The 18218-nt window shown below is 26.5% G+C and overlaps 1 pseudogene across 1 annotated transcript; it reads right to left on the minus strand.

Moving 5' to 3' along the window:
• Positions 1-2863: 2863 nt before the first annotated feature.
• Positions 2864-9598, minus strand: LOC145837777 (eukaryotic translation elongation factor 2-like; annotated as a pseudogene). The gene is made up of 13 exons (XR_014370018.1): positions 9396-9598; positions 8206-8387; positions 7642-7850; positions 7197-7429; positions 6734-6847; positions 6200-6291; positions 5615-5857; positions 5042-5142; positions 4535-4800; positions 4122-4301; positions 3675-3854; positions 3137-3452; positions 2864-3057 (listed from the first exon to the last, which is right to left on the minus strand). The product of XR_014370018.1 is annotated as a eukaryotic translation elongation factor 2-like (transcript).
• Between the last annotated feature and the right edge of the window lie 8620 nt (positions 9599-18218).

Below are 18218 nucleotides of genomic sequence, written 5' to 3' on the forward strand. Positions count from 1 at the left end.
TCACCATAAAAAAAAAAAGTATTTTTCATAAAATTAATGGTAGAAATTATTTAAGTATGCAGTAACTTTTGAAAAATACAACTCTACTTACTGTAGTAAACAACCACAAACAAAAAAATTTTTCAATAATAACTAAAAATTATTTGCTAACATTCTAGTATTAATTGATGGTCTTTATTGTGTAAATGTACTTTTATATGTTTAACTCATATTTTTAATGAAACCGTTTTCAAATAACACGTGTGGTCAAATTTAAGTAGTTTCCATTTTATTTTCATCTTCAGTTTTAGTGTTTACTATCAGTTAATTTTTATACATTAGTCTATATCAGGGTTTCCAAAAGTGGGCCATGGCAGATACTTAGTAGGCACGAGCAGCAAAGAGGGGGGCATGAAGCCATAATGAAGAAACTCACACTAGATATTCTCGAGCTTAAGATAAAGAACAAAAAAACAGGTCTTAAATATTTTTAATGTTAGTTTTTAGAAACTTACCCTAGCTATTCTCGAGTTGCAGATGAAGAGCGAAAAAGGTCTTAGGTGTTTTTAATGGTAGTTTTTGAGTAACCTTGTTGAAAAGGGGGCCATGGCTTTTTTAATTTCTTTAAAGATGGCCATTTGCAAAAAAGTTTGGGAAACCCTGGTCTACAACTACTTAAGCAGAAAATCAGTATAAAAACTCAAAAAAAAATTGATAAAACTGTGAACAAATTCAAAATCACACCTTTTTGTTAATTTGAGTACAATAAATTGAAGCTTCCTTATAACATAAGTATTCAAAATAAAAACTCACAACAAAAGATAGTATACAAATAAGACAACTTAAAAGTATTATAAAATGCCTTTGAAAAATAATTTAAATAGAAACAGACAAAAACTTAAGTTTTTTAATTTTCTTTAAAAACATTTAAAATTTATTAAAAAAAGAGTAGTTAGTGCTTGTAGTTTGACACCAATATAAATCGTTATTTATTGTCTTTAAATTTTGAACGATTCTATTTAGTTAAAATAAATAGTCAAATTTACATGATTCTTTGGTTTACTAAAAATGGGCAAGTATCAATTATGCACGAAGGGACACTTTTGCACAAATACACTTTAGCACGGATTGAAAACTTGGTAAAATTAATCTTAATATTTTTACTTTCACTGTAACCCCTAGCCCTCGGTCGGTAACCTTTTTCCTTATTTGTTAACTATTATTTCTATTAGGTATTTGTTACCACTAACCATTTAGTCTTATAAGAAAAGTTTTGTTCTAATAATTATTTCTACTTTATGTCTGCAACTACTGAATTTTAGTAAACTATTAAAAGAATTTTTTTTGTGTAATTTTCATAAAAAAAATAAAAGATAGTTTTGAAGTACATTAATAACCAGTAAATTAAAAATGAGGTTTTTAATTTTGCCATCAGTATACTTAAAAGTTACATAATTGTCAACTTATATTTTGTTTTAAACAAAGATTAAATATAAGCTGGTTTATTCTGTTTGGCTGAGTAAAAATTTAAACATATAAAAAAAGGACCTTGATTTATAAATTGGAATTAAACAGAAAAGTATATGAAATTAATTCATAAGGTTTGTATCTATCAATATACTTTTATGTTTGTACTAAAATTGCTTTTCTGCAAAACCAAGGCCCTTTTGTTTGACTAAAAACCGACTTCTTTTTTTTTGAGATTCAATTATAAGAAGACGTTTTTTTTGTTTGTGTAAATATGTGATCAGGAGCAAAGTTTAGGTTTAAAATTTAAATTAAAATGCGTTTAGGTTATAATTGTTGAAATGTTATCAATGTACCGCGGTACTTTTGCCTCTTTTACGTAATATTACTAATGAAAAATTCCAAAACCTTACTACTGCAGCTGTTCCTTGCTTGTATTACTAAAATTTTCGTAGAAGAATTTAAATCATAAAAAACTAATTTTATGAAAACTGTTTAGTACAAATTTACATTATACAAAAAAATCACAATTGAAAATTTTTTTAAATGGCATCTGTAAATGATTACTTAACAATTGAAATAATTACTTTTGTACAATAAAAGTCTAAAGCAGGTGAGAAAACAAATAACTAAAGAGAACACTAAAGGGTCTCTTATTATTTTAAGGAGAGAAAACTAAAATTTAAACTTTTTTTAGGTGCATGTTATGTATTTTGTAATTCCAAATTTACTATAAATAAAATTTTTCCACAACAGCTAAACTAAGTTTAAACTAAAATTTTTAGTAATAAAATCAAATATTCAACTCATTTAAACATAAATTGTTTAAGTAAATCTTTTTGCTTGTATATAAAGAGACGAGTTGAAGAATTAAGATCCGTTTAAAAACTAATTTAAGTAGTTTTTTTTTTAGTTTTACTTAATTAGTTATAACATTTTGAAAATTGAAGAATCTATTTTTTGCTGGACTTTTAACTGAAAAAGAGAAAGATATTTTTTTATTCAATTTATAAGTTTTTTATAATTTATGTAAAGATCATTATTTTCACAGTAGATTATCAAACATAAAAAACCTATCTATCTATGAAGAAATTTGGTAAACTTAACAACATAAATTATAAATTCAAACCATTCTTATTAAAATTAATAAAACTTAGCTGACGACCGTAAATAAAAACAATATTCGAAAACAAAGAATAAAACTGTTTTGTCTGTGTATAAAACTCATTTTACAAAGTTTTTTAAGATCAAATTAATTTCGAAAGTATAATTAAATTTACGTTTTCATTGTACAACAAAAAAAAAACAGAACGATTCAATTAGGGCAGGTTCAGAAGTATGTTTATTGCAAAGCCTAAAACTAAAAATATTGCAAGACGTAAAAATAAAATTGCCTAAATGTACTAGAAAATCCACTCTACAATTTGTCGTAGAATTTGTCCAATAGGGGAACTTCAAGCTTAAGTCCCTTCCTCTTTCTGGTCTCAGTTATAATCTGCATGGGCTTGCTATTGGGATCTTCCATATCTCCTGGGAGTTCTTGCCAATGATCGAAGACACACTGAGGGAAAGCCTGACCTCCAGTGCCGGCACGGAGTTTAGAAGTGAATCCTGTTTGAAATAAGTGAGTTGAGCAAATTAGTAAAATTTAATCAAATTGTAAAACTTTATATTAGCAACCAAAACCAACCGAAAGACTCGTTGACAGGCAAGTAAGCCTTGACCTGGAAGAGAGGAGTTCCTGGTTGTTGGAACTCTTCAAAGACGTGACCTCTCCTTTTGTTAAGAACTCCGTAGATTCCTCCTACAGCGTTCTCTGGACACTGAATGTCAACCAAGAAAACAGGTTCAAGGAGTTTTGGCTTAGCAGTGAGCTGACAAGCGTAAAGGACACGACGAGCGGTTGGGATAATTTGACCGCCTCCTCTGTGGATAGCATCAGCGTGAAGTGCCACATCATAAAGATCGAAACGGCAACCTCTCATGTTCTCATCGCACAAGACTCCCTGGTAATAAGAACAAAATTTAATAAATATTTAATGTGTATTTCAAAAGGAAATAGAATTTTATTTAAAAATCAGGGCTCATGTAATTGCACAGCACAAAAATAAATTCTGAAGCAGAACTGGCAAATTACAGTATCATCTTTTTTTTTTACTTTTTTTTACTTTTACTATCTACTAACACCTTTTTTAAAGCTGTGTTGTTGGAAATATAATACTAGTTACCTCTTTAGAAGCCCATTGGAAACCAGCAACGACAGAATCCTTGATTTCACTCAAGTACTGGACAGCCCTGGTACAATCCACAAGCAAGTTTGGCCCATTGACATTAGGTCCGAAAGCCCAAATTTTACGGGCGTTGTTGATATCCCAATCGTATTTATCGGCCAGGAAACGTCCTCGAATCTATAAAAAATAAAAACAATTTGACTTAATATTTCAAAATCATAGTTTAGCGTTGTAGTTTAGCTTACACGTTGTATATGATACCATAACAGTTTCTTGTATTATATAAAAGCACTTAAGTTTTTAAATTGCTTATTGGTGACTTAAACAAGACTTGATTCAAAATTTTTTGTTTACTTTAATACAACTTTTATATATTTCAAGTAAGGTTTAATATTTGTTTTAGAAACATAAATTGTTTCAATTTATACTGTCATTTTTGCTTACCTTTGGATCAGTTCTTGGGTTACATTCTGGGATTGCATCATCAATGTCTTTAGGGAGACCTTCTTGCAATGGTCTGGCTTTCATGAACAATCTGTTGTGCTTGTTGGGTGATTTGGACAAACACATACGGTCTGATTGTTCAGTAACTGTTTCTCTGTATGACACGACTGGATCAGATTTCTGTAGAACAATAAAAATTGTATTAGATTAATTTGTAATTTCGAGTTTTAGTATATCAAGCATGTTGTTTTCAGCATTTAGGATTGTCGTCATTTTATTTCAGACCCATATCCGATAAATAATAACATCATTTTAAACATACATCTAACTCGTTGTTTTGGATATTTTCAACCTAGTTTAGTTAGTTCAAACTAGTTAAGTCTTAATATACTAAATGGTATTTATACACAAACCTTGAGTGGGATACCAGCGTGGTCTTCTTCCAAATCCTTCAAACAGATTTCCAAGTGAAGTTCACCTGCTCCAGCAACGATGTGTTCACCAGATTCTTCAATGATACATTGTACCATAGGATCGGATTTGGAAAGACGTTTGAGACCTTCGACCAATTTGGGCAAGTCTGAGGGGTTTTTGGCTTCAACGGCGACACGGACAACAGGTGAGACAGAGAATTTCATCTGTTTCATGTTGTGGGCGGTGGAAGATGTGGAAAGGGTACCTGGAAATAGCAATTAAACAGGTAAAGGTTGTAGAAATGCATGTTTTATATGTTATGCATTTTTTGTTAGAAATCAGGATGCATGTAATTGTTTATCACCAATGTATATTCTGAAGCAGAACTGGCAAATTTTTAATTACTTATATTTAATAAAGTTTAACTTTTAAACAAAACTTGAATACTTTATTGATATTTTTGGTTAGTCTAGAAAAATTCATGAACTAAGGCACTATTAACTTACCAGTTTTTACAAGGTACTGATCAACACCTACGAGACCGCAAATGTTACCACAAGGAACATCTTCGATGGCTTCAATGTAACGTCCCATCATAAGAATGGTTCTGTGTTTAGAAAAGGATAAAATTTATAAATTGTGCTTGAACTTAAAAATGACGATTAAATATGTAATATGTGCTCAGTTAAAGGATGAATTATTTTCCACATGTCAATCATTAGTTTAAGATTAACGAGTATACTGTAGTCATCATAGCACATACAAATATATCTTATAGATCAACTGGTAGTTATGTTTCGCAATTTATAATTAAAATGGTCAAATCTTGATAACACATTAAAATAAAAAGTTCTACTAATGTTTGAACCAAATTAGAATGAATGTGTAAGTCTTAAAACACTTGTTTAGAATTTAGATTGTACTTTGATCTTCACATAACTTTCCAGTTTACTAGCTAGACTTAAACTCTTTAAAGCGATTAACATTTGTGCGTTTATCTTGTCATCTAATATATTCAATTGCTTAACTATAATGATTATAAGTTAAGGTCAACTAAAAAAAACAAGCCAACAACAAACCTCTGGATAGGCTTGACGTACAAGTCCTCTTTCTTTCCTGGGACGTAGTTTGGTCCCATAATCCTGACCTTCTGTCCAGTAGAAACTTTACCTGCGAACACACGTCCGAAGGCATAGAAACGTCCCTTGTCAGAGGTCGGTACCATTTTGCTGACGTACATGCAAAGGGGTCCGTTGGGGTCACAGTTCTTGATGGCAACTGCAACTTCATCGTCCTGGGGTCCTTCATATAAGAGTTCCCCTCTGAAAATTAGGTCAATTGTTTAAGATAATTGTATTTAAGCATTAGAGGATAAAATTAATGTTATTTTTGAAAATCAGGATGCATGTAATCGTTTATCACCAAAATAAATTCTGAAGCAGAACTGGCAAATTACAGTATCATCATTTTTTACTAAACATTTATTTTATTCAAAAATTAATATAAAAGATAATATGTATTATATGAACTGTTTTGTTATTTTATTTTAATTTAAACTATTCAAGTTAGTAATGTTATTTTACACTTGTGTTCAATGGAAACCTTCAAGTGTAATTTAACTAAGCTTTATTTGAAAAATCTTAACTTTCAATACTTGTTATTACCTGTATTTTTGAGCAGTTACAGGTGATGGGAGATGGATGGTGATCATCTCAAGGAGAGTGTCTCCAGCTGGGAGCCAGTGTCTCATGAAAGTCTGTAAAAAATTTACTTTATAATAAGCTACGTAATTTTCAAAATAAATTTATATAGATATGTTGTTTTCAGTATTTAGAGTGTCTACAAAATTGATTTAGACCCATATCCGTTAAATAGTTACATCATCAACAACATTTAGGTTAACTTAACTAAGTTTTAAATAGTCATACACAGGTTTTCGAAATCATACAGGTATATAGAGAATTATCAAAAAAATTTAATAGATTTCATATATACTTTGGCAAGTATTAATTTCAACATTTTAACGTGACAAGTACTTTTTTAATTCAATAAATATTCAACGGATCATGTACGGTACGCTGAATTTCTATTGTAATTTTCATAAAGTAAAACCAATCAACCTTGATTACTACATGTTATCTAAATTTTTAAAGTTATTTTTCTAAAAACATAAATTAATAATTTAATTTATAACTGACCTTAAGAAGTTGCTTTCCGACCTTTGCTCTTTCTTCATTTTTCATAACGACTCCAGTCTTTGCGATCAGTTTATCAATTTGTTCATTGTCTTCATTCATGATAGCTTGTGTGGCCTATATACATATTTATTTAACATTTATATTGGGTTAATATTTAGTGCAAATCAGAATTTTTTGAAACTTATAAAAGCCTATTAGTAGATTGAGTTTTGCAAAAGTACATTAAATGAATTTAAACCCACATCAAAAATTTTTTAAATTAATACTTAAACAATTATTACTCAGCCTGTTTATAATAAATTATTACAAGTATTCTTAAACATTTCTAAATAACATATTCTGTACTAGACAAATTGTTAAAATAACTTATCTTGATATTTAGAAATTTATTGAAGACCATTCTAAAAACTTAACTCTATTTGACTACATTAAAAATTATGAGTGTTAGATAACATAAACTCACCTTGTAAATTGGATGAGGACAAACATACAGAAACCTCTGATGTAGCCGTCCTTCATGGACTTGCTCCATTTTTTGGTCTTAGGGTTGAAACAATTGTCACCCCAAAGCTTCTTCATCAATTTCTGCACATCAATACCAAATTTGCTGGCATACATTGTGGCAAACTGTTTCAAAGAGAAGGCCCATCCGTGAAGACCGGATCCGAAACCAACTGTACCGTTCTCTGGGCTGACCTGTAGTATGATAAATTTAAATAACAGATTTTTCAATTAATAATTTTTATTTTATAGTTAGTTTAATCACGATTTATGTTATTTTTTATCACCAAAATATTTTCTGCAGCAGAACTGGCAAACTACAGTATCATATTTTTTTATTTTTATCTATCAATTACAGTATTAGTCTTCAAATACTTCTATTCGCTGATCTTTGAAAGATTATTTACCTGAATATTTCCCATTGGGCCATCTTCATCATTGTAAGTGGCAATGATGACATTTATGTTTTCAACGATCCTTTTGAAAGTCTTGTACAAAGACTCCTCATCAAGTTGCAACTCCAAAAGTGCACGGTCCATTTTGTTCATGAAAACAATTGGCTTGATCCTTTCAGAGATAGCTTGACGCAATACAGTTTCGGTCTGGACACAGACACCTGTTAAGTTTTTTGTCTTAACTATATATTTGGAAAATCATAAGAGTTTTTATTATTAAATTTATAAATGCAGGGTATGTGTAGTTGTTTATAATCAAAATAATTTCTAAAGCAGAACTAGCAAAATAAATTATCAATATCTCATTTTATTTGAAAGATTTGCCTTTAAGTACAAATCTATTAATAATTTTATTTTCTTATTGAAGACTATCATAAAAATATACAGAATTGATTTTAATTATAAGCCACATTTGTCTGTAGTTTTAGAAAAACTTTAATTAATTTTCTTTTAATTAATTTTTCAAAATCTATTATTGTTCTGTAGTTCAACTTATTTTAAGCCAAAAATACTTACCTGAGACACAATCAACGACGACAAGAGCACCATCAGTGACACGGAGGGCAGCAGTTACCTCAGAAGAGAAATCGACGTGCCCGGGGGAGTCAATTAAGTTGATCAAGAAACCATTTCCGTCTTTTTCTTGTTTGATCCATTCCATATCAGCATCAGAAAGCTCATAGTACATGGTGATGGCACTGTAGAATTAAATAAATATTTAGAGTTGTGTATAAATTATAAAACTAATTTGATAAATGTAATAAAATAATTAAGATGCATGTGTTTGCTTGTTCACTAAAAGCTATTTACAAGTAGTACTGGTAATTAACAATTTCATCCTTTCCTTTTAAGATTTAGTTATAAGTATCTTAAAGTATTTTATATTATAAGTATTTTTTCAATAATAAAATTAAAGATATTAACTTATTTAATGAAATAAAATATTCTAACTTAAGTGACCAGTAATTATAAACTATACAATAAGATATACTTGACACACATTTTTTAAAATTATAATGTTTTCGATTTGATCTAACTAGGAGCTAATTGTATTTTTTTAAGGAAACTTTTCTTTATTTTCGTAATACTCTATAAGTTTTATTGTCATTATATTGATGTATTATTTTAGTATTTACTGTATATTAAATATAATTTAGTGAATTTATATGATTTTAATTGTTACAAATTGCTTTGGTCTTGTATTAATCTTTTGATTACTCTATGAGTACTTGGTTACTATATAAATTTATAAAATTCTATCTCTTGTTAGCTTTGTACTCTACTTATGAGAATTTGTAGAGATAAAATATATCTACTTCTAATCGACATCTGTAAATTTTTTATTTTTTTCTACAATGGTACTAATAATTGTTCTACAGAAAAAAAATAGTTGAATTTCACTTAATATTGAAATATTTTAAAGGTAAAAAATGTTTACAAAATGATCACTAGATTCATATTTTTAAACTACAATAAGTGAGAAATTTATAAATTGTTTCAAGATTGAATATGAAGTTAAGTCTATGAATACTAGATAAGCGTTTTTGCTAAGAGCCTTAAAACCATTTTAAAATAACCAATAATCTAGTAATTACAGTATTTGTCTATAGTTTGTTAGAGCCTTTTGTTATAGTACGTTAATCATATTGTATATCTAATTTTTCAATAAAAACTAATAAATGACATATCATAATTTTTCAACTTACGTGGATTTGATGGTAATAGCACGTTCTTGTTCATCCTTTCTGGTGTCAGTGAAACGGGCTTCACCAGCCTTGGCACCAGCAATGATACCAGCTTTGCTGACAAGTGAGTCAGTGAGGGTTGATTTTCCGTGATCGACGTGAGCAATAACAGACATATTACGAATGTTACGCTTCTTGTCCATGATCGCACGGATCTGGTCTACTGTGAATTTTGGCTGAAAAAAAAATATTTTATTTCTGTTTTAGTACTATACCAAAAAAATTAGACAATTTTATAAAATGTAATAATTGGTATCTTAATTTTTTTATTTAGTATGCTGAAAACTCCTTCCTAGGAATCTATTCTAAATGAAGTATTGTTTTATTTATTTTTTAATCAAACCAGGTTTGTCAGTCTTCAGTAAAAAAAACTGTTTTGAATTATCCTACTTTTTTTTCCGAAAAAAATTTAAAGCTTTTAAAATCAACAAATAATAACAAAATAGTTAAACAAAACCTTTGAATAAATCTAGAAAAATCTGGCGTGAGATCTTAAGAAATCTCGAAAGATCCTGAGACTTTATGAATAAATATTCAAGAGTTTAAAAACACCCTGATGCATCCTTAGACTTTTGGTAAATAGTAATTATTGTACAGGAAAAATTCAGTTTAATTTAGTATAACTTTGTCCTACATACTTATATTTCTAACACCACAATTGAATTTTTAAACAGGTTACTTAATGTGCTCCCTTTTTTCTAAAGTACTAATTAGCTATAATTGTTAAAAAGCTAGTATTTCTTTATAAATAATAACTATCTGTTATAAACTTATCTACATGAAACTTTTTGGATCATTGTTTTTTGTACCTGATGATTTGCTTTCAGCTAAATGTGTATGACATAATTATAAATTTATAACAGTGTTTATTTTTTAAAATCCAAAACAACAATTCATAACAAACTTTTTTTTAATTGTTTACCAACCTCTTTATTACTTCCATTTAATTTAACATAAGTTTATTTAAAGCTTTTTATTTTGCTATCAAATGTTTTTCAAGTAAAATATTAGTAAAAAAGTTTCATTAAAAAAAATTAAGTAACTGTATAGTAATTGAAATTTTAATGGTCTTTTTAATAGAAACAAAATACTTTAAATCATGAATATGTTAATTATACATTCTGGGTGTTTATTTTATAATAGAATACAATTCAATATTTTTTGAACTTTAAACATGTAAAAACTATCAAATACTCAACAGTCAACAGAGAAATGCTAATTATAGAAAGGTGAATGGTTATATATAAGAGTTGATGGACAGAAAAGCCACTGGTTTTTAGCAAATTTCCTTAAGGTTTTCAAAGTTTCTTCTAAGTTTTTGAAAAAACTTGTTTTTAGTCTATTTTTAGTTTGAAATTAAGTTTAGGGTATAAAACATTAAAAAAACACTGTAAAGCTACTTCAAATCTGTTTCATAATTATAAAAAATTTGATGATAACAAAAATTTTTTATCTATACAGGGTTGACAAATTTTGAGAAATTTCTTCCAGGTTTTTAAAAGTACACATTTTTGGGTCTATTTTTAGTTTAAAGCTAATTTAAAAACATTGAAAAGATTCTGTAAAGTTACCTTAAATGTGTTTTTTAATAAAAAAATTATTTTGATGATAACAAATTTTATTTTATTTGTATGGTAGAATTTTTGGAACAAATTAAAATTTTAATAATGAACATGTAAGAATTTTTTACAACTCCTGGTATTTTTTTTTTTTAATTCCAGGGTTTTTTAGTCTCAATTGTTAAATTCAAGGCTTTTCCAGGACTCAAGGTTTTTTGGCAACCCTATCTATATGACTAATATTTTATGTTATTGAAGTTTCATTACTTAAAATGTATAAGTTGTTTGAAATTCCAAAATTTTCAGTGACTTTTTACCAAAATTCCAGGTGTTTTCAGGCTTAGTCAAATTCCAGGTTTTTTTAGCCTAATTTGTCAAATTACAGGTTTTCTAAAGATTTCAAGTTAGTGGCCACCTTGCATGGAAAAAACATACATTACATTCTTATAAATTAAAAAAAAAAATTAAATATCCAGATTGTGAAATTAAAATTTATTGAATCAAGCAAGGAATTAAGTCTAACATTTTAAATAAAAAGGCAAATTATATTTGAAGAGATCATGCACATCTTTCTAAAATAGTATTTTTTCACATTTTATTATGCTAAATATAATCAGGTGTTTTTATTTCCACCCCTATCAAAAAACTTATTGAAATTTTATACTGCTTTTAAATTCATCAGTAGTAAGTTACTGAATTTTAAAAAGTATATTCAAGGGTCTTAAATTCTAAAACCATTTAACTTAATCATAATGAAATTTCAACTTTAGTAATTTAATTCACATTTTATTAAGCTCAATATCTATACAGGGTGGCCACTAGTTTTTTTATAACTTTCCTCCAGGTTTTCTAATTTTCTTCAAGGTTGTTTATAGTACAAGCTTCATTTAATTTTCTTATTAAAATATTTAATATGAAATAAAACAATGTTTGAATAGTAAAAATCACTGAAAAACACTGTAAAAGTACTTTGCAATTTTTACAATAAATTAAACTCAGTTTTTGTTATATTTTATTGTTTATAGTTTTATTTTATTTTATATATTAGATATTCTTAATCAAGTCTAACATTAATTGTTCTAAACACAAAAATTTTCCAAACTCCAGGTTTTTTTTCTTAATACTTTTATTCTCCAGGTTCTAGAGTAAAATGACTACCCTGTTTATAGCTCTTGTAAAATTTTAACATCATTAACCATTTAACCTTTTAATTGAAATGGCTATTTTTAAATTATAGTTTAAAATGTAGAGGCTGCAATATTTTGTTTAAAAATATGTTTAGCTGAATAACATAATCACTTTTAGTAAACATGTATGAATAATTTTTGAAACATAAATTCATTTAATATTAATTAAAAAACCTTCATATTGAATAGGCCTTTGGGAATTTGCTTAAAATTAGCCAAACCTAATTTGAGATAACTTGGTAAAGTTTATATTCAAGAAGTTTGAAGCCTACTTACAACCAGTTTAAACCTAAAAAATTAAAATAAAATAATTTCAACTCAGAAAGTTACTACCCTGATAGACCAAAAACTAGCCTGAGGTTGTGAAATAATTGCATAAAAAATTGTTAATACTTATAAACTGAACAAACTTACTAAAATCAAGGTTCACTTTAATACATTATAATAGCAAAAGCATTTGATATAAAAAAAAAAGAAAAAGTCTGATTTTAGAGTCAAAAAAACTATCCTTATTTATCTGAAATACAAAAAAACTATACAAGACTGAGTTTTACAATTTACTGCAATCAAGCCTGAGTATTTCAAATAACTTAAGAAATGTTTTAGTCAAAAGTTGTGTAAAAGAAGTGTAGTATTTTAATCAAAAAACTAAAAAAAATACTTATAATAAATTTTTAATGCCTAAAAAAACCAAAAAAAGAACAGATTAAAAAATAATTTTTAGGAAAAATAAAATAAAAAAGTCCTGAGATTAAAAAACTATTCAAATTAGCTTCAGTTTTACAAAAAAAAAATCAAAATTACCATTCTAAAAATTTAAGTTTTAACTTTAATTGGGCAGAGTTTAAAAAAAATTGAAGTGCTAGGTAAATATTTTATAATTATTGGTAATATTAAAGCAGTTAAAAAAACTTATTTAAATTTTACAAGTAACATAGCCAGTAAAAAAAGCAATAACTTAATTAAAGTTTCATTTCTTATATATAGTAAAAATACTTAACTCACCATATTTGTTGTTTGGTAGTTGTTTTGGTTGTTGCCTTCTTAGTTTCTTTAGTGGAACTGACTTGCACGTGCTGAGTTACTCAATATTTATACTAATTTTATTTGTGATATTCAAGCTTCAAAAAAATAGTAAAGCCAATTTTTTACCAGTGAGCAGGGACAAATATTGAAAAATCCACTTTGTAAACTTAAATGAATCGTAGCTTTTCGAATTTTAATTTAAGCTTAAGACTAATTTTATTATTTTTTTATGGTAAAAATAGTCTTTACATTTACAGCTATATTTATATATGTTTTCTATAAATATTTTAAACCTAGGTGTTTGTAGCTACAAACAGTTAATTAATTTTTTGTTAGTTTGCCAAAATATATTGTAAAACTTTATGTTTTTAGTAACTAAAAACAATAAGTACTTGTTTAGTCTGATGCAACTTTTAAACTACTTACAGAATCTAGTTGTGTCAAAAACTATATACAACTATGTAACTGATAAAAATAAGTTTTTACTCAAAATTAATTTCTATATAAATCATAGATCCTTTCAGGTTTAGTTTCTTATTAGTCATTTTTCTCGCCAGCAGGAATACAAGAATTAAAAAGAATCTGAACACTGAATTACTGTTTGTTTCAATTCAAAATTCCACACTTAAGCTTCAGTAATTATGAGGTGATAACTTTTATGTAAGTGGAAAATTATTGCAGTTGCCATAAAGAATTGTTTTAATTCGTTTTAGTATTTTTTACAACCTTGCGCCGTAAAGCATTTAGCTAAAAATTGTTTTATAAATTTGGAATTTTTATAAATTTGTTATTTTTTTACAAATCCTTAGTAAGGTTAGCTATCATTGCTCCAAGAAGAGTACAGAGCTGATAATTGAACAACTGAATTTAAGTAAAAAGTTATTTTTTGCAAGCAAGTTGTTTTCAACATTTTTTTATAATACTCGAAGTCCTTAGTAAATACAACTTAATAATTTTCATAATGTTTTCGTTTTGAACAAGTTTTTTAAAATAGTTTGTAGAATTACAGTGCAAAGATTTATAACGTACTAGTTGTAATCAAAATTATTTACACTTTGTCTTATTAAAATAAAAGGCTTTCGACATTCAATTTCATGATGGCCCTGTTGGCAGAATTTTAAAACAATCGTCCTTTTATTACTAAGCAACCCATTTACTTTTTCTGATAGTCAAAATCCTCGCCTACTTTGGGAAGCCCTAATTTAGATAACAACTCAAAGTTTAGCTTTGTTATCAAACTTCTTAATAGTTGATTTCAGTAAAAGCTTTAGGGTATTTTTCAAACACTAGAATAGTAAAAATGATTTATAATTTATTCAAAAAAATAATAGATCATGTTTTTAAATCTTTTATACTACGTTATTACTAACTATCATTTTTATACAAACTTTTCTGTATGATACCATAACAATTTTAAAGAACTATGCAAGTTTATATTGTTAATTACCATTCAATTACTTTCAAATAATCGCTCATCTTTTATATGTACTTATTTTGACTTTTTTGATCTTAAATATAAGTAAAAGAAAAGTCAGCAAGTTATATCAAATACTTGTTTTAAATATCAATAAATTATCATCTAGTTTCAATACAACTAGTAAAAATTACTAAATCTTTTTTTATATTTTCTATTTTGTTATTCGTTTCTAAATGTTACCAAGAGTCTTTTTATTTAAAAATTAATTCGAAAATTTAATTTTAAGTTGTACTGACAGCAAATTTAAAAAAAAACCTTTAAAAGTCTTTTTATTTAGAACTGTTACGTTAAAGTATGCTACAAAGTAAAATACTTCCGATTGCTTTGTAAATTGATGATACGAGAAAAAATAAGAAGAATTTCATTTATTTTGTAGCATGCATTACGTAGCGCATTTAGTAGAAAGTGTTTTTTTATATATAAAAATAAAAATTCAGTCTGTAAAACTTGTGTATTTAGGAAAATTATAAGCTCTTTTTTTCAAAGCTGACAATATCAGTATATTTAGACATTGATTGTTGTTTACCATTTAATGGTGCTAAATAACAGTTAGTAACTGAGTTTCTTGATAAAATATAATGTTTAAAGGATGGTTAATAAAAGAGTCAGATCAGTTTTAACAATAAAATAAAATAATTTTGAGCCATTGATTTTTTTAGAAAATCTAAAAACTCTAAAGTTAAGTTATAAGTTTTATATTATTTTTAATTTTTTTCTTCTACCTATTTTTTATAATTATGTATACTTTACAAAATGAATTTTATTGTAAAAATTCTTTATTTGTTTATAAAAAGCTTAAATAGAAGTAAATTAATTAATTTATGATTTTAAAAAACTTTAGTTTATTGAAAAAATCAGTCATGCTGGCAACTTTAAGTACTACAATTTGTACAGAAATAGAAAAAGTGCAGCACTTTTTTAAGTTTAATTTTTTTTATTTTATATGACTCGTTTTGGTTTTAGATTTTAAAAACGATAACGTTGTAAATATTTCTGTAATTTTTGAACTGCTGTTATTTTATTTGATACGTTTAAATACGGAAGTTTCAAGTGATCAATAGCAGTATAATAAAAAATATGCTAGAAGAATAACTCAAGATAAAAAACAATTTAGATTTTACAAAAAAAATTTTCTGAATTCACCAAAAATGTTAAACTTTTGTAATAAGTAAATATTTGAAAAATAAGTTGAAAAAATTATTTTATAAGTTGTTTTTATTAGAAAGAGTACTGTAAAAACTATTGAGATGACAATTTCAAATAGCTTAATTAAACAGATAATTAAAAAACATTTCTCACAAAAACTAATTATCACCGTTTAAACCAACTAGCCTCTAGGATAGATTAAAACCTTTAACTGAAATTCAAAAAATTGTTTAAACAACTTCGCATTTAAGAGTTGAATATCTTGATTTAAAAGTTATTATTTTTATTAAAGTAAAGTTAATTAGAAAACTATTATTGGTAAGAAAATAAGTCTTTTTGTAGAAAAAATATAAAACAGCATCTTAGAAAGACAAATAGAGTCTATTGAACTTCTTAACACTTTTCCACTTTGTATTTCCTTCATAGAAGTTGGATACTATTACAAACTAACAAAATTTTAAAAATAACTAGTAGAAAATTTCAAAACTACTTAAAGAAAAAATAATATTAGTACTACAGTTGTAAGTTTAAGCTAAAATTATTTTCCAACTATTCTATTTTAATAATATATTTTAAACTGATGAGCTTCATAACTACATTAACTTATGAAAAATTATCTCCTAAAGTTTGTTTAAATTGCTGAGAAGTAAACCTAATAGTTTCTAAATTACAAATTAGTACAAAACAACACAATTTTTTTAATTCTTCTGTAAACCGTTTTGTTTTAACAATTTATATTTTTTTATAACAAAAAATACTCTTATTCATTAACGTTATGTTTTTAAAAATTTAAATAGTAGTTAAATATAGTGTTCAACGACAGCCTAAATAAATAATAAAAACTATTTTTTTTTTGTGCTTAAGCAATGTTATCAATATCATCCTAATTAAAAACTAAAAGCTAACGTTCTTAATCAAGTAAATGTTTGTATTTCACAGATTCTGTTAATATCTTTAGATGAAAAATAAACTTTTATTTCATTTTCTATTCAAAACTTAAAAAAAAATTTAATAAGAATTTAAAGAACTTTATTATTGAGATTGATTTATGGTAAAGTTTAAACTTTAGTTAAGTTTCAAAACCAATATAAAAACAAGAATAATAATAAAAGCTGTATGTAGCTTTCTTTTTTTTCCAGTTAATTTTCAAAGTAAACATTGCTTTAATAAAAATGTAGTTAGTAGCAGATTTGGTAAAATGCTAATAGTTACTATGGTAATTCAGCAATGAAGCGTATAAACTTTGGTTTGTTTTAAGTTAGTAATTTCACGCTCGAGTAAACAAAGCAGAGCTTTTTAACATGTCTGGTTAGTAGTACTACGTGAGCTTTAAGTTGAGATGCATTTAAATGTAGCTAAATCGTGACGTAACTATTGAAAATTTAAACAATTTTGTACTTGTAATAGCTACGAAAATTTGAAATTTTCTTGAATGATTTTTATAAAAACTTTTAGTTTTAAGAAAATAGTAGCTACATAAAAACTTTTTAAGAGCATGCACAAAACCTGTATTACGGAGAACTTAAGACTTAAGTTTTGAAGTTGGGTTTTCTGAAGTGCGGGCAGGTACGAGCTTATTATCTTTAGTTTTAATCTTTAGTGTTTATTGCTAACAAATCGGTTTTGAATTAGTCCAAGAACTTTTGGTTCATTTCAGTTTGTATAGTGCGTATAACTTAAAAAACAACAGCTTTGTTTTGTACTCGTTGGTAAATTTAAAAACCAGAATTGTATTGTTAATCATACTTTTTTCTTTAAATTTTTTATACTATCTAACAAGGTTTCAAACATGATATAATGTTGCAATGCCAACTGAACACTCATTCAACGTTTGCTTGTTTTACATTAAATGAAACGCTCTATTAATTTTGATAATTAACTGTAAGACTTAAAGATTAACAAATGACATGGCATGTTATTATAACTACCTTTAAATGTAAATATTAAAACAACTTTAGTCTTTCAATCACTAGATGCAATAAGATAAATAATTATTGAAACTTAAGTAATGACACAATGTATAAAGCAGAAGTTATTAGCATTTTCTAAGTTGCCAGCCAATTTTTTTGTGAAAGTTGTTAATACTTGTAAAAATTAGAAATTCACTTTTTGTAGCTTTATACTTCCGTTTTATTTTTTGTTTGTTTCTTTAATCGAAAGCTTGAAGCTCAAACTTTTTTAAAAAAAAGTAAGGATAAAATACCAAAACAAAATTCTTTCTGGCAACTTAGTTCTGCAGGCACACTTATTTTAAATAATTATAGTAACTAATTTTATATGCTGTTTTAAACCACACTTTTGATAAAATAAGCACAAATAAAGCACTAGATTACATTTATTATTAGATAAAGAGCCTTACTGTAGATATAAATAAACCTTTAAATAAAGT

The sequence above is a fragment of the Thalia democratica genome, chromosome 6 (assembly GCF_965202585.1).
Source record: "Thalia democratica chromosome 6, ktThaDemo2.hap1.1, whole genome shotgun sequence".
NCBI lineage: Eukaryota > Metazoa > Chordata > Thaliacea > Salpida > Salpidae > Thalia > Thalia democratica.